A 15,648-nucleotide genomic window follows, 5' to 3' on the forward strand; every position below is an offset into this window, starting at 1 on the left:
TAAGTTAATTCTCTAAGGTATAATTTTAAAAGTTCTGTGAGTCAGAACTACCCACCTAATAATCACAGGTAGATGTCAGTAGTTAGAACAGACAAAATAAGTAATTTCATGCGCTCTACAGCACAATTCCTAGCCCTTTCCGGGTCGGTGTATGCCTCACATCACATGTATGATTCCTTTAAATGAATTCTTAACTTATAAGGAAACTTTTTTTGTGGGTGTTTTTTTTTTGTAAGTAAATACTACTCTTCCTGTCATCCCATCCTTCACCCAGAACCTTGTTACTGTCAGGAAACTAGGTTTATTGAAACAAAGTAAGGAGGTCTACTATATCATTAAAAATGAACACCACGCTGTACATTCTTACCAATGCACTAAGACATGAAACTCAAACAAGAGGCATAACTACTAAAAATGAGGAGGAAAACAACAGATTGTGGAAGGTAACATAATAACTTACCTTAAAAACAGAAAAGAATAAACTAAAAAGCTCCTGGAATTAATAAGCAAGTTAACCAAAATGGCTAACCTCAAGATAAATATCCCAAACTCAATGAACTCTAATATCCCAACAATAACTAATTGTAATACATAATAAGTCTATATTATAGATAAATTTAAGAAATCTATAAAACCTATAGAAAAAAATTAAAAAACTAAAAAACCAAGATGCTGAATAGTATAAGAGAAGAACAGAAAAAATATGAATTTTAGTTTCAATTAAAATTTTAATTAAAAAAATCTTGACAAGATGTTCCTAAATTTTTTTCTAAAAGAATAAAAAGTACTTTTCATTTTTCATAGAGCAAGGACCTGCCTGGCTAAATATTAAAAGTCCTGTAATGTAAAAGTATAATAACTAAAAAAATAACAGGCAAAAAAAAAAAAAAAAAAAAAGACAAACTGAACAAATAAAATATCTGTCAAAATATGCCCTGTGACATATAAAAATTTAATATAAGCTAAAAGAGGCATTCTGATCAACAAAGAAAGAAATAATGTTTGGGAAATGGTTATATGAAAAACACAGCATTACAGAAAAAGAAATTCTATATGGACTAAAGTTATATGTAAATATGTAAATAAATATAATAAAGAAATTAATATTTTAGGTGACTATTTTATATTTCATGAAGGACTTTCTTAATATAAAATCAAACTTAAATCTGACTATATATATATTAAATGTACTATAGAGACTATACCAGAGGAGGTAAAAACTACATTTAAATAGAATCATCTTTGTCTTCTTTGTCCACCAGATGGGGCCTCTTACTCCCTAAACGCAAAGCTCATTTTGGAAGTAGCCTGACCTTGCTAAGACCCCACCACAGTCCATCTAGTACAAATGGTTTAAGGGGGTTGAGAAGGAATTGTGGGAGGAGAGGAGAGGGAAGGCAAGGCATAGGGGTGGGGATTTGACTTACACAGGTGGAGGTCTCATTTAGCTGCAGGCAGATAGCTAGGGTCAATTTCACTTCTTTGACTCCGAAACATCTGATTTCTCCCTGTATTAAAACAAAGTAAATAAGCCAGCATCTTTGCCTCTCATTTCTTCCCCACCGCTTTTCCAGTTCGATTTCTGTGAAGTACACTCTTAAGAGACTTTCAGAGAAAAGAATTTTAAAAAGTCGTTAGGGAAGGGGAGAGGTGGGGGCGGGGGGAAAAGAGGGTCCTAATATAAGGTGACGGGAGAATATTTGACTTTGGGTGGTGAGCACATGGTACAATATACAGATCTTATAACATAGAAACCCACACCTGAAACCTGCATGTTTATGTTGACCAATGTCTCCCCAATCAATTTAATAAATAAAACAAAATAAAGACATAAAAATTTGTTAGAGGACTAGAGCTTCATGACAGCCTCACTCTCTTCTTCCATCTCACCGCCGGTCCCAGCAGATACCAGCTATTTGCAAACTTGGTAAACACTGGCACGCACTGTGCAGAGATAGGAGAGGGCAGGGCGGGCTGTTTTTCCTCCAGTGAATGATTTACTCGCCGTCAGGCCATACAGGGTGGGCAGAAATAGGTTTACAGTTGTTATATCAAAAATAATACAATGAATCATAATACAAGAATAAATTATATGTTTTGCGTCCTCACAGGTGTAAACCTACTTTTGCCTGCCCTTGTATAGGCAAACAGATAATGGGGGGCCGGGCAGATCCTGGCGAGGCTCAGTTTCCTCCTGGCCCCGAGGACTGTCCAGCTTCCTTTTCTAGCTCCTTTGAAAAAGAAGCCAGGCAGGTCCCGCAGCACCCGCTCCCAGGTGCCCCGGCCTCATATTTTCTACCCTCCGTGCTGAGAGCTGTTGCCAGTCACTAGTCCCAGGGCTGAGAAGGGCCGGTGATCTCACCATCCCTGGTTGTTCCATTCCTCACTGCCTCTCTATGCCTGGCATTTCCGCCAAACCCTCTCACACAGAGGAAATGGTATTTGCCCTAAGCATGTTGGGAAAAACAGCCCCATTACATGAAAGATGGTTTCTGAATGTGTACACAGGAGAATGGGGCCCTAATCAAAGCCCAGACCAAGAGGTACTAGAAAAAAACAGCGAGGATTGGATGGATCGCAGAGAATCCCCTTTAATCTCTACTCCTTAGAAATGCAATTCCCATGGCACAGGTCAGCCTTGCCACCTGACTCCACCCCTCTCCCTCTTTCTACCCCTTCCAGCAATATTTAGGCTGCGTATTTTCCATGTTAATTCTTTTTATTGATTTTAAAGTAGAGGGAAGGAGGGTGGGAAAGAGAGAGAGAGAGAAACATCGATGTGAGAAACATCGGTTGCCTCCCATACACACCCTGATCAGGGATCGAACCCACAACCTGGGTATGTGCCCCAACTGGAAATTGAACTGTCACCCTTCCAGTGCATGCAACACTGGCCAGGGCCCATGCTAATTCTTAATGACCCAAATCTTACTGATTGGGATGAGAAGTTGTTAAGGGGAGTGTAGAGCTTGCAAATATATATGAAATGAGGGGGAAATCTGCCATTTTGGGCCTAATTCACACACCTTGATGGTACTTGGAGTAGAAGAAAAGGAGGTATTGAGTTCAATGGTAAATGCCACAGGAGTGGTGCTATTGAATGTTGGGTCTGAAATATTTCCAGGTGACATGCTGGGCTCCAAGGTCATCTCTGAAGTTGAAAAGTTGATTAGGGTGGAAGACACTATGGTGGCTAAAGAGGTCTGTGTCTGGGCAGAAGAGTTCATGGTTCCAGGAACTGGCGTGATCCCAGAGGTAGAAGTAAAGTTGACTGTAGACTCTGGAAAAGACCAAAACACAAGTGTGCATTTGAGCACATTTGCATAAACATAAACACACACACACACACACACACACACACACACACACACATTTCAGTTCATTGTCATGAGTGAAGACCTTATAGATAATGACATTGGCATGGTCTTCAACCCAGAAGAGGGAATTTGGGGATTTAAGAGTTACTTTATGGCCTAACCTTTACTGAACTCATTTCAAGCCAGCTGTTGGAACCATAGCTGTAATCTAGGTGTATTAGAATTCCCTCAGGATTCTGAAACTTAACTGGATGCTGGTCCACTCCAGTGAAGTCAAAGACCCCCAATTTGAAGCCGTACACACCTTCCTTCAGTCAGGAGAGGTCAGAGATCTCTAAGGAGTTCTCATCTAGTCCTGTTTCATCACTAAACCCAACTCAGCATGAGAGCAGAGGTACGAGGAGCATGACTGATCAGGATCAGCTGCCAAGGCATTGGCCTGAGGACGCTGTCACTGGAGGAAGAATGATCTAGAACTTACTTCAGGGTACCCTAAACAAGATGCCCAAGCCATTATTATAGGAGCTTGTATTTCCCTCTATGGGGGTCAGCAGGGGCAGGAAGGGCGGTCTGCAAATGTCCTAATGCTTTACCCAAGCACCAGCAGCATCCCTCTGGGACCCAAGACAGACACTTTTTACCTGAGATGGCTGCTGTGGTCCCACTGCTGTTCTGAGAGACAGGGTAGAGAGTGGTACTTTCATGAGTCCTTTGTGTTATGAGGTTCCTGGTGGGATGCATTTGTAGGAACTGTTGAAAACATTTCTGTAGTAGATGGCTCTGTGGCAACAGCAGTCAAGTTATCTGTATCTGTGAATGCAGAGGCTATAGGGAAACAAGGAGGAAAAGTCAGAACCTAAATTGTCTTGGAGCCTCATGATATCATCTGATTTAATTTCTATTTCTCCTTCGTCTCCCCCTCCACCCCGCCTCCTCCTCCTTCTTCTTCTACATATATATTTTTTTGTTAATCCTCACTCAAGGATATTTTTCTCATTGATTTTTAGAGAGAGTTGGGGGTCGGGGGAGAGAAAGGGGAGGGAGTAGGACAGAGAGTGAGAGAGAAACATTGATGTGACAGAGACACATTGATTGGTTGCCTCCCACACATGCCCCAACCCGGGGATCAAATCAGCAACCCTTTGGTCTTTCAACTAATGCTCTAACCACTGAGAGAACTGGCCAGGGTGTGATTCAATTTCCATCCAGAATATCCTGTGCTCGCTTCAGCAGCACATGTACTCAAATTGGAATGATACCGAGAAGATTAGCATGGGCCCTGCGCAGGATGACATGCGAATTTGTGAAGCGTTAGAACATCTCCTGCCACCCATGGCAAGGCGACAGCAACAAGAACATCCTCCTGGGCAGGAAACTAATTTCCCACGACTAGATTTTTCCTAAGGAAATAGGGAAGGAAAAGCTTGTATGCACCCAGTGGCTTGTAGAGTATTATCTATAGGAGGATTATCTACAGGAGGGAAAAGTTGCAAACTAAAATGAATTACAATAGGATAAATGTCATATGCACTGAAGATACATAATCATTATACATAAAAAGATATGGGAAAACTATAGCAATATGAGTTTGTGAAGCTATGTTCATAACATGTTAAGTAAAATATTAAAATATCAAAGTATACCTGAATAAATATTATAGAGATCTAAAATGTGGAGAGGATATATCTCCATTCCTTTCTTAACATATCCTCTCTTTTTCTCACTGTCCATCCACCACCATATTAATTCTTGGAACAATCACTACGTTCATACCATCCTCTATGCAGTCCCTTTACATTTCTTCTCTTCTTCCCAGACTTTCCCATCCCCAAACTCCCCGCATTCTTTCCCTCATGGCCTTTAAACCGATTCTGCTTTCCTTTGGTTGAAGAACTGCAGCCAGCAACCCTAAGGTTTCCTTCAGGAAGCTCTGCCCTAGAAATCTAGCTGACGAACTGGAGAACATCAGGCCTGATTTCTCATCAGATGCAGACGGAGAGTTTAGTTTTGGCTCTGCCAGTAACTCTGCAATTTCATATGTGTGTGCGCGTGCGTCTCAGTTTACAAATCTCTAAAGTGAGGGTTCTTTCCTTACGTGGGTACTTGGGAGAATCAGTGAGATGAATGTTAACTTGCTACAGTATAATGCAGGGGTCCTCAAACTTTTTAAACAGGGGGCCAGTTCACTGTCCCTCAGACAGCTGGAGGGCTGGACTATAGTTTAAAAAAAAACTATGAACAAATGCCTATGCACACTGCACATATCTTATTTTGAAGTAAAAAAACAAAACGGGAACAAATACCATATTTGTATTTGCATGTGGCCCGCGGGCCGTAGTTTGAGGACCCCTGGTATAATGTTCCTGGATCTAGTTATTCTCTGAAGATCCTCACGAGGGTGCCTGCCCTTCCATGTTTCCTAGTTCCCAGCCAGCAGTGCCATCTTTAGACCCAGGGAGGAGCCGCTTCCTGCCTGGACCCTGAGCTTTAGAGCCCACACTCTGCCCCTCCTCCCACCCTGCGCTGCCCTCCAACCACGGTGCCCACAGAGACGGAGCCTCCCTTCCAGAATCTGCACTGGGGGCCAGAAGTCCTAGAACGTGTTACTCACTGGAGGACCCGCACGGGCCTTTTCTCCCAGCCCATCCTTCGGGGGGTGAGCTGCAGCACCAGAGTGTGCGCCCGCCAGGCCCAGAGGCGGCCGAGGGGTGGCTCTTAGCAGGGCGAAGGCTTAGAGCATAAGCGTGCGGGTGGAGGGACCCTTGCATGCATGGAAGATCCCTTATGGTGCGGGCCAGCATCATGGTTAAGAAGAGAAAAGAGGGGTGGGCTAGGACCAAGGGCCACCTCTTCTTGCTCAGCCACATTGTGGGACTGAGTTCCAGGACTGTGAGAGTCTCATTCCAACCTGGCCTTTCGGGTGGCCATGAAGGTATGTTTCCCCAGATGGAGAACAGACGATATTTTATTTATCAGTCAGTTGGCTTGGTTTATAACTTTGACGAATTTAGACATGTAGTATGTGGGCCTCCACTGTACACCTGGCTTGGACCCTGTACATGTCCGCGGTGGACTGGAGATCCAGGGCTCTCACCCAGCAGTACATCCTCAAGGAGAGGCTCCTGGGGGTCCCCAAAGCTTGTCTCTAAACGTTCCCGATTGAGAGCCAGGTGCGCCTTTTTCCGAGGTTTCCAGAAAAAAGCAACGTCGAATGACACCTTTCCCTTCCCTCAGCAACAGGAGGGAAGTTCGTCTTCAGTTTTAAGGCAATTAATCTGGGGCCAAGAATGTGTCCCTAGAGATGGCGACAAGTCTCTTGCCCCATATCTGCCTCCCTCCCCAACCTGCCGCAAGAAGACTGCTATTAAGGGCAAGGACAACAGTCATCTTAATACTAGGTGGCAGGTGAGCAGGAGGACAGAGTAATACCGCTCTCTCCGTTTCAGAGATGAGAACCCGCATCGCCAGGGTTTGGGCAGAGAAGAAAGGCATAGTTCATGCGCGGCGAGGAGCAATGGGGCCGTGGAGGTTTAGCTGACTCAGGGGCCCAACTTCCCAGGACCAGCAGGCATCCTCCATTCTCTGGAAAGAAAAGTGGGGGCTCCTGTCTGGCTTAGGTAGGGAGTGAGTTTAACAAAATGAAATAGACGGGGGAGCAGATTCCGTCTTCTTCTGTCCTTCAGTAGGACCCTCTCAGCAATCTGCCCCTAAGGGTTGGATTCACTGTAGCGGGCAGGTGATAAGAACCGAAGCCATCCTCTCCAGGTACATTGCAAGGCCCCGCTGGAATCCCCCTTGACGTCACTCTTCCTGCCCACCCTTTCCTCTTCTTCCCCTCCAATACATCCATTCCTGGGAATCCCATCTGGCCCAGCCCGGCCCAGCCCTCTTCTCTTCCCGAAGGAAGCTGGGCCTGGCTGAGGTGATGTCATGCTTTTGAACCCCCTCCCCCAGGGCCTCCTTCACCCAGACAAACAGTTTTGAACTTTTCCAGATGTGTCCAGAGACCTGCTGCTAGTTCTGAGGACAGAGGTGCCTGTGCCAGATGAGTGAAGCAACCCTAGGCCCAGGCCAGCTACCAATCCACTAGGGTCGGGCTCCCGGCTGCCGCCGCCTCCTCCCACCCACCCCTCAGCCAAGCACTGAGGATCCATCTGCAAATGGCAATGGGACCCCAACCTCTCATTCATGTCTCTGAGCCTAGGGTGAGCAGGGAAGCCTCGGAGATGCTGGGGAAGCTGAATAGAGATGGAGAACAGAAAGGCGACGCATAAGCTGGTGTAGGTCCAGGGGGCAGCTCGGCAGGGCCATGGGAGACGATCCTGGCCTGGTGCTGCAATCCAGGGTCCATCAGTGAGGGAGTCTCTTGGTTTCACAGTCTCTAGAGACCCTTTTATAGAGTTCGTTCCCTTGAAGAGACTGGGGTCTTGAAGAAATGACATTTATAAGAATCAAGATGGGCCACAGACCTCTTTGAGTCCTATTTCCCCCCACACACCCATGGCATTAAGCCTTCGACGCTGACCTTTCTTTATCTGAACTTCTGTTCCCTTACTCTGCGCGGAGGGACAGCAGCCTACCAGTCAGATTCTTAAAAGTGATGCTTAAGACCTGCACTCCATCCACTCCACTCTAGACTGGAGGCACAGGCCTCCACCAGACCGTATGAGAGCACAACTTCAAACAGAAGGAAACGCTATCTTCTCTTGTTTACTTCTCAGTCCATCTTTATTAACTGGCACTCAAGAAATTTATAATGGAACTGAAGTGGCAAGACCTCTACTCAGGAAACAGCTTACATGATTTGTCCTCTGTAAGTGATGGCGATGCAAGTCCTAAGGTCTTAGAGAAGCAGAAGGAAAGGGGCCTGCACTGAAGACCCGCGGTATGCCATGTGATCTCAACCCTCGACATGGAGCGAGAGAAGAAGACAAGGCCTCAGGGAGCTGGCAATACGAGGATTCTCCGAAGCCACGTTAGATGTCACAAAATTGATGTAGTAAAAGTCACCCACTTAACTCACAGGCACTTATTCAGAGGCAATTATTCTTGTTTTACACACAATACTCTCAAGTTGCTTATTTGATATATGAGCTAAAGCTAAAAATTAAAAAGAGACCCTTGGAAACAAACAATAAATAAGGAGCAGCAGCAGCTAAAAGCGAAGAAACAGAAATAAATGAAAAACAGACATGAGTATCAAAACCCACACACTAGCCTGGAATCATTTATGGGAGGAGTAAATGAATACGTACACCTTCATCAGCATTAGAATGTCACTGAGTTGTACCTGGACCAAATTATTTTCATGATATATTTGAAGCATGAAGGTTAAAGCCCTATTTTTTTGGTACACTTAAGGAAGCAGAGGAGTCTGAAATACATTTTTATAAGATTTCTACCTATAACTAGTAAATTGAAGCTATTGTTACTCTTTAAAGGGGGGTAGGTGTGGGGTTATAAACCCTCAGCAATTCAGAAAGGCTACCTAAATAACTCAATTTCCACACCTTAGGAGACTGGGTTTTCCTGTCCTTGGTCTTACTTTTCTTAGACCCTTAGTTTTATTTTTTTTTGCTGGTGTTGTATTCTGACCTCCTAGCCAGTCAGCCCCATTCGGCCCATTCTTTCAAATTCTAGCAGCTAGCCCACCAGGAGTTTCTTGGAGGAGTTCCTGGGTGTCTCAGCTCCTAGAGATGCAGTCCTAGGAAGAAGGAGCACGGGGGCCTCCTCTGGGAGCCCACTCCTGAGCTGACGAGAAGACGGCAGAGCCTGGAAGCAAAGAGCTCAGGCTCCGCTCTCAAACCCTGATGGAAGCAGGCAGCTCTGCACCATGCTGGGCAGTGGGGCCTTGGGAAGCCTCTTTATGTTTTTCTTTTTTAATATGTTTTTATTGATTTCAGTGCGAGGAAGAGAGAGGGAAAGGTAGAAACATCAATGATGAGAAAGAATCATAAATCGGCTGCCTCCTCCATGCCCCCCACTGGGGATTGAGCCCACAACCCGAGCATGTAGCCTGACTGGGAATCGAACCGTGACTCCCTAGTTCCTGGGTCAATACTCAACCATTGAACCACACCAGCCCGGCCTCTTCCCCTCTTTAAACCTCACCTGTAAAGTGAGGATAAAAATAGTCCCTACTTCCTAGTTGTTTTGTGGAACAAAGGAGGAAAGGGGTGTAAAGCAGTTAGTCTATCTGGTAAACATCAAGAAATAGTAATTATCTTCAGTGTAGGCCCCTTTCCTTCTGCTTCTCCAAGACCTTAGGACATGTATCTCCATCACTTATGGAGCACAAATCATGTATGCTGTTTCCTGAGTACAGGTCTTGCCACTTCAGTTCCATTGTACATTTCTCAAGTGCCAGACTGTCTCTTCTACTCATTTGTTTTACTCAGAACGCTTAGCACAGTCCTGAGTTCAAAACAAACACTTGGACTGAATGGAGACTGTGTCAGGTATGGTCACACCAACCACCGCTAGATAGAGGGGTCTCATTTGAGACTATATTTTAAGGGGAAGTTTATTAATTTAGGGAGTGTCCATGGGAAGTTAACCAGAATAAGGAGAGTTCTAGAAACCAAGTCCTATGGTTGAGGGCCTACTGTTATTTCATCTAGATCCGTGGTTGGCAACTGCAGATGGTGGACCAAATCCCACCCATGGGCTGTTTATACTGTGGCCAGTAAACTAAAAATGGCTTTCATGTGTTTAAAGTGTTGTAAAATAAAATAAATACAATATGCAGCGGAGAGCACCATGCCTTGAGAGTCTAAAATATTTACTATCTGGCCCTTTCCTATAACCTCTGATGTAGAAAAGAAGAATTTGGGAGGGAGAGTAAATAACTTTCTTCAAGGTACATTTCACTTATTTATTCATTCTTATTTTTCATAAGCACCAGTGATGTACAAGGGACCATGCGCAGTGCTGTGGGAAGCACAAAATAAGAGAAGATTCCTTTCCACTATTAGGGGTGAGCATCATTAGAATTTAAATACATCCTTGTCCTCAAGGAGTTTATAATCTAGTGGGGTGATTAGAAAGGTCGATAAGCATTGTCATGAAGAAAGATCAGAATGATTCTGTGAATTAATAGAAAAATAGAATTGGAATGAATGACTAGACGTTGCAGGAAGGCTAATTTCACTACAAGTCAAAGAAAAACTTAAAATAATGAGGTTAGTTTTTAAAAAGATGGAATGAACTGCAAGATGGTGAGCCGCCCATCTTTCCTGGAAGCATTCAGGAAGCATCCTTGTTATGGATTCCAGGAGTTTGAGCCTCGTTGGATTAGAACAAAGAGCTGGGCTGATCCTTCCTATACATCAGAGGCCAAGCTAACGTTTGAATTTAAACCAAGTGTCTGTGGCCTGAGTGTGGCCCCGTATACTGAGACTTCCCTTTACTATTTAAATGATGTGTCTTGGACCCCATCCACTTACTGTGGAACCCCAATATCCTGAGCTTTCTCTGGGCCTTCATTTCTCCCAGTCACCTCTTCCTGCATTTTCCTGGTTGCCACTGACCCCTGGATGGAAGAGCTGTGCCTTCCCATCCTCAGGCCGCAGCAATTCTTGGTCTGCACTACTTCACAGTGGGTTGGCCAAGCACCCACTCCTCTATTCTCCCCGGAAGACTGCTAACATAGGCTCCCCTGTGCTTACTGAAGGTCTGAGAGCCTGGGGCGAGATTACAGCACAGCCTAAAAGAGATGATGACAAAACTGAAATTCTAGACACGACGGTGCTAAACATCCACATCGTACCATAAGGTATCTTAGCCAGGTCTTTTCCACCCTCCACTGTCCCTCCACTGTTCCAGGCACTCCCCTCCTCTCTCTCTCTCTGCTTGGACTCTGGAGTACTTCAGCCTTTTGTCTCAGGCTCATCAAATACAAAGTTCCACTTTCTTTTATCATGCTCAGCGAGTCAACCTCTTGCGGAACTGCACATCCTAAATTTGTCCAGGGGCTCTAGGTTGTCTCATCCAAAGACTATTTAAGGAATTTTCTTGAACAATGGAACTGGCTACCTAGAGACGCTGCTCCCCTGTAGGTGTCAGTGATAGGTTCTCTGTCCACGCCCAACTCTCCCCAATCAACAAATAGCAGACTTTCCAATTAAGCCCAAAGGCCTTTCCTTTATTTACACCTGAAGGGGAGTGACTCATTCCCAGGTGGGCTCTGGCGTGTAGGTCCCAGGATGCATCCCACAAGATGCACACGTCTTTCCCCTTAGCAAAGTCGGGGGCTTTGGGGACTAAAAGTCATAGATAATGTGCTTTTATTTCTTTGCGAGGAGACAAGAAAATGTTCTCATGAGAGAAGTCAAAACCCAGAAAAATATGGAAATTCTGCCCTAGAGACTCTGAGCATTTTCTTCTGGAGGGTGGTGTTTTTGTTCTGTTCCCACACCTTCACATTTTCAGTTCTCCACACTCGGGCCATTTAGTTAGATCAAGTAAAGTCAATGAGAGAGGGAGGCCCAGGAACCCTCAGGGTGGAGCTGGGTAACCATCCAGCCCTGAAAGTCAGCCCGGGCTTGCCTGCCCAGGGTCTAAAGGAAATCAGGCCGTGAGACCATAAGGAGTGGAATTTATTCCTCCTTTTTATTTGTTTTTGTAAGACTGGCAGGAGTTTATCAGCTGCAGTTTGGCACCCTTTGCCCTGAGCTTTTGAAGACAAAGAGTCGGAGAATGAAGGAGTTGAGGATAAGTGAATGAGGCTCCCAGGAGGTGGAGCCAAAGGGATAAGAAAAGGAGGCCCTGGTGGCCTGTTTTTATCTGTCAAGCAGGAATGCTCCAGAAGGCTTGCGTTTGCATAGGTTGTGCCAGCAGGGTTGGCCCTACAAGGAAGAGAGGACTGGGGGCCACTGAATTAGTCAGAGGTCCCCAGGCTGCTCCTCCTCAGTCGCCATGTGGCAGAGACTCAAAGGGTGGAGTCCTCTCTCCTCTGGAAAATATCTGATAAAATTCTTTTCCCTTTTCTTTCTTTTTTCTCCCCCCTCTTACATGTGGCCCCAGACAGGATATGGGTGTGGGGTCTGCAGGCACAGAAGGACTCAAAGGAAGAAGAGGAATGTGAAGGGGTGGGACTGGCCACGGAGGGCTTGAGGGAAACCCTGAGCCTGACAAAGGGGGTTCCTCTTCCCAGCTGGTGTGGCAATGCCTCTCACCGCCACCCAGAGCCACTCCATTTCCAACAAAGAAAGTCTACTTTAGGTTGGCTGCTATGCCCGTCCCCATGCCAACTTCTTCCAGGGACGGGAAAAAGAACTTCTCAGAACAAAGATCTGTGCCCGGGTGATGAGAAAGCCACAGCACCCCTTGCTGCTCTAAATGTCACAGTAATAATAGCCCAGAATTTCTGCAACGCCCCGTTGTTAGCATTTTGAGGCGCAGTCACTCATTTCATGGACTCCACAATATATCCCCAGGACAGAAAACGACTCCGAGTCTTAAAACAACAACACACCCTAGAAAGTTCTCAAGAAAGGCATAGAGGTGCCAAACCGGCCCGCGCAATCTGGCCAGATTGAGGATCGGGACGCATGCCCCATCCCTCACCCCCAGACTGAAATTCTCCACAGGTCAGCCTGAGGTTTTGAAGAGGTTAAGTTGCTCCCCCCACCTCCACTGCTGCAGGCGAGACTGAGCCCGGACAGCTGAGGAAATAAGCGAAGGGTGGGCCCAGGACCAGGTCATCATCACAAGCTGTGGAGTCAAAGCAGAGGAGCATCTGATCTGAATCAGAGCCTCTGATCAGCTCACCCCGGGGGATCCCCTCGCTAGGGCTTGCACACCTCAGGGACAGCGTTTTCCCTGCCCCAAAGGGCAAGTCTGGGGCTGCCAAACAGGTCAACCCAGAGCCTAACTTAGAGCTTCCTCCAGCCCAGAATGAGTGGCTCTCCAACTGGGTGGACCCAGAAAGGGACCACAATGGAGGCTGAGAGCAGGGCCCAGCTGGCTGGCCCAGACCACTCTGTGGGGCCCTGCTGGCTGGCCTTTGGGAAGAGTAGAGAATTGGGAGCCCTGGGAGCCGAATCTTGAGCAAAAGGGAGAACAAGTTACAATGTTTAAAACCTTCTAAGTGCAATGAAATGAGATAGAGAATGCTATCCCCAAATGAAAGGAATATTTACGGAGCGCCCTATAGTGTGGGGGTTTGTTTGTGTGTTTTTAAGGAAATTGAGAGCAAGAACTTAAGAAATCAGAGCATTATGGACGAGGAGAAGCGTCCACTAGTCTTCTGACCTGTCCACTAGTTTTAGAAGTTGGAGGAGGCAGGCAGGGAAGGAAAATCCCCAAACCTAACAATCCTGAGCTGGTGCCTGAGGGAGGAGTTGTGGTGGGAGAGGGAGGCAGCCGGGAGAACAAACTCCATCCACCACCACCTTCCCCGCAGTGGAATGGGTGTGGGTGTCGGAAGAGCGAGTTGTAACTTCATTTTGCGATCCGATGCAAGGATTTTCGCACGGGTTGTTCTCCATTCCACACTCCCCTCCTCACCTAACTCAGCCTGCCTTCTGGGCCTCCTGCGCTGCGCCCGCGGCCTCGTCCCAGGTGGCTTTGCTCCCTTTCCTTCAACGTCTAATTCTGGCTCCCCCCTGTCCCAGGGCTGGGTGGGCGCCTGGCCCCCTTCCCCGCGACACGCTCAGGCCCCCAAACTCGGCTGCTTCTCACTCATCAGCCGCAAAACTCGGCTGCTCCTCTCCTCTCCTCCCCTCTCTCCTCTCTTCTCTGCAACTTTGCGCTCCGCACCTTTGGTAACGTGAAGGGGCACCAGCACCTTCAAAGGGCTGCCTATCAGAGGCAACTCCAGCGAGTCGCGCTGTCCCACTGCGGGACGCCTGGGGCTCGCCGCGGGGTAACACCTGGGCTAGTGCACGCTCGCGGCGTGGTCGCCTCCCCTGCCCGTCCCAGCCCCGCCGAGTCACAGGTGAGGGGCTCGCTCCCCGAAGCCTGGAGCGGCCCTGGGCGTGGGGGGCTTGGATGGAGGCAAGGGTCCCTGCCCTCCGCGCAGCGGGCTGAGCGCGCTCGGCCCTCCCCTCCCGGTCCAGCCCGGCGGCCGCGCGCGGCGGGTACTCACGCAGCAGACTCAGCAGGCAGAGCGCGGTCCAGCCCCCCGGCATCCCGCGCCCCGCGCGCGCGCCCCTGCGGCCCAGCATCCTTCCCGCGCGGCTCCCGGGAGATGCACAGAGCCCGAGACTCGGCTCGCTCGCTCGGACGCCCGCCCCTCCTCCCGGGAGCGGGGTGGGCGATTCTTGCTTTTCCCTTCCCCTCCCTCTTTGGTCCTGGCAAGGCCGGCCCCTCTCCTTGGCTGCCACTAACGTGAGCTTCCCTGCGCGGTCCCAGAGGCGGAGGACGTGGGGAGGGAGGCTGGGGTTGCCGCCTTCGAGGCCAAAAAAGGTGGAGGTTTGTGCGGGGCCCCAGATGCCTTGTTCCAGTTTATGTAGAGGCCTCATCTTCAAGCTCACTTCCACTTAACTTTTAACCCCTTTGTGTCAGCCGTGCCGGTGGCCCGGGCAGGAGCAAATTTCCTTTTTTCTTCTTTTTTGGTGTTCTATTCCTTTTTGCTTTTCTTTATTTTAAAGTTTTAAGCCGAGAACAATCTTGCAGAAGGAATCTTCTTTGAGGACCTGAGTTTCCAAGTGTGAGCGTTTTGCTAATCAGGTAAAACTTACCACGTGTAAGTGGGCGCATTTAATGATAGGCGGCTGGAGACTGTGCTGCATGTTAATGAAGCATAATGAGTGCGAAGGACATATAAGTGGCTGCCATTATGCATTTTACCCGTCCAAACCATCCTTGTCCATTTTTCTTTTTCTTTTCATTTTTTCCCCCTGAGAGATCTGTCTATTTGTGCTCATTTAAAGGTTTCTTCCTGGGACCAGCCCTACCATGTTTTCCCACATGGTTAGATCCTGTCACCATCATCACGAAGACAAAGGACTCCCTTAGGGACATGGATGCCTCCTCCAGGCATCCCCTGTCGGGCCCTGGGTCCCAGCCTCAGGGGCTTCATCCTGATCTCCCGTCAGAAATAGGACTTTCCCCGCCTCCCTCCTCTATTATCTGGTTGATCCTGGAGCTCCCTGTTCCTCCCCAGTCGTCCAGGATGTTGGTAAACTGAACTGCAGAAACTGCGCTGGGCAGGCAGCCTAGTCACAGATTGGGCTGGGAGGTGAGGCTGGAGGAGAGAGGAGCCAGGAGGAGCAGATGACGCCAGCAGGGAGGGGACAAGATAAGGCGCAGTCTGGGAGAACATGCTCTGAGGTCCTGAGTGGAATCGTAGGATTAGCAACACCCAGTCTAGTCTCTTTCATGTTGT

The 15,648-nt window shown here is 47.5% G+C and overlaps 1 long non-coding RNA gene and 1 other non-coding gene across 2 annotated transcripts; one reads left to right on the plus strand and one right to left on the minus strand.

Annotated features, from left to right (window-relative positions):
• Positions 1-1,400: 1,400 nt before the first annotated feature.
• LOC106695542 lies at positions 1,401-14,811 on the minus strand. The gene is made up of 4 exons (XR_001346613.2): positions 14,407-14,811; positions 3,959-4,142; positions 3,027-3,280; positions 1,401-1,508 (listed from the first exon to the last, which is right to left on the minus strand). It is a non-coding gene; the product is annotated as an uncharacterized LOC106695542 (long non-coding RNA).
• Positions 4,535-4,640, plus strand: LOC111824459. Its single transcript, XR_002827538.1, has one exon. It is a non-coding gene; the product is annotated as a U6 spliceosomal RNA (small nuclear RNA).
• Positions 14,812-15,648: the final 837 nt, after the last annotated feature.

The sequence above is a fragment of the Myotis lucifugus genome, unplaced genomic scaffold (genome assembly GCF_000147115.1).
Source record: "Myotis lucifugus unplaced genomic scaffold, Myoluc2.0 scaffold_1586, whole genome shotgun sequence".
Classification (NCBI taxonomy): domain Eukaryota; kingdom Metazoa; phylum Chordata; class Mammalia; order Chiroptera; family Vespertilionidae; genus Myotis; species Myotis lucifugus.